Raw genomic sequence first — 1,851 nt, forward strand, 5'->3', positions numbered from 1 at the left:
CCACAGGTCCAAATGCTCACCCCTACATGAAAGCTACGAACATCATGTAATGACTTTGGAGTAGGCCACGAAGTAATAGCATGAAATTTAGTCTCATCCATTCGGATCGTATCACCCGAAATCAAATACCCAAGTAACACAACTTTAGAAGTGAGAAAATGACACTTCATATGGTTGGCGAATAACTTTTGATCATGAAGGATTATGAAAACGTCGCGAAGGTGGGCTAAATGTTGTTGGATGTTTTGACTAAAGATCAAAATATCGTCAAAGTAGATGACCATGAATCTGCCAATAAAAGCATCAAAAACATGGTTCAGAGCATTGGAGAGACCGAACAACATGACCATCCATTCGTATAATCCATCCCGCGTCTTAAACGTGGTTTTCCACTCGTCACCGGGTCGTAACCGAATCAGATGGTATCCACTTCTGAGATGGATTTTCTAAAAAAATTTATCCCCTTGCAACTGATCTAACAGGTCGATTTTTGATACACATACGATAAGCACTGTAACACCCGGTTCCAGGCATGGAATTATTTTCGAGTATGAATGGTAATCTTCTCTAGAGGCCACGACGTGGCAATGAGTTTTGGGTCACGGGGTTTAATGAACCACCATAACGTGGTGATTACACCGCGAAGTGGTGGTGGTTGTTGGGGAAAACCCTAAAGTTTAAGGGTTGATCCATATTTAAAGATCCTTAGCCCCCTTCTAGCCCCCTCCCATCAGCCTCCATCTCTCTAAATCGTCCCTTGCAAACCCTAGAGCCATTTTGTGAGTTTTAGCCTTAAAAGTGTGGGTTTTTTTGTGCTTGTGAAGGAAAAGGTGGTGGAAGACCTTGTTGGATATAGTGTCTAAGTCCATAACTATATTTGGTATGTACTTGACCCGACCCGGCATGGTCCATTTGGGTTGCACTTCACCCGAACAATTTATGGATAATCGTTTGAGAATAGTATAAGTTGTGATTTATTAATATATTATAAGTCCTAATATATTAATATAAAATCATATTATTTAATTAGTATTGATCTATAATTAATTTAGAATTAATTTAGAGATCAAAAGTATGACTAATTAAATATGGGCTCTTGTATTTATATAGTGTGGGCTAATGCTTATTTGGAATGGGCTAGGCTTGCATGGAAAGTCCATGGATACTCCATGGAGCTTTAACCCATGGATCTCATGGAAATGAAAAGACATGGGTATTAGGGTTTACATGGATGTAACCCTAATCCACCACACTATATAAAGGAGGCTTTGGTTCTTGAAATTGCACAAGTTGATGTGTGTAAACTAAGAGGGCCGATTTCAAGAAGTTTGTGACTATTCTCTCAAGTTTCCAAGTTTGTGGTGATTTGTGACTTCCATTTGAGGCATCCACATTATTGGTGCTAGGCTCTCAAACTCCAAGCAATCAACTACTACTACAAGGTAAGTAATTCTACTAGTTTTATTTGATTCAAGTACCCCATGCCATGCTAGTTAGGATAAGAACCTTGGAAAAATAATTATTTGCATGTATCTTAGTCAAACATAGATCCAAGGTTTCTAGGGTTGCATGTACACCATAGGAGTGTTAGAATGCTGAAAACCCATCAGTGGTATCAGAGCCTCGTTTGTTTATTTGATACTTGATGCAAAAAAAAAAAAAAAAAAAAAAAAAAAAAAAAAAACTTGAAAATCGAAGTTTTGTTCAAAAGTTCGTATCAAAATTTCAAATTTTGTATATGTTTTTACGATTCTTGAAATTTTTGATATGAACATTCATAAACATATGAGTTTAGAAGATCATAGAAATTATGTGCTAATAATTGATTAGATTAATTCTTGATCTTTATGT

This window comes from Lactuca virosa, chromosome 8 (genome assembly GCF_052849685.1).
Source record: "Lactuca virosa cultivar CGN04683 chromosome 8, Lactuca_virosa_CGN04683_v6, whole genome shotgun sequence".
Classification (NCBI taxonomy): domain Eukaryota; kingdom Viridiplantae; phylum Streptophyta; class Magnoliopsida; order Asterales; family Asteraceae; genus Lactuca; species Lactuca virosa.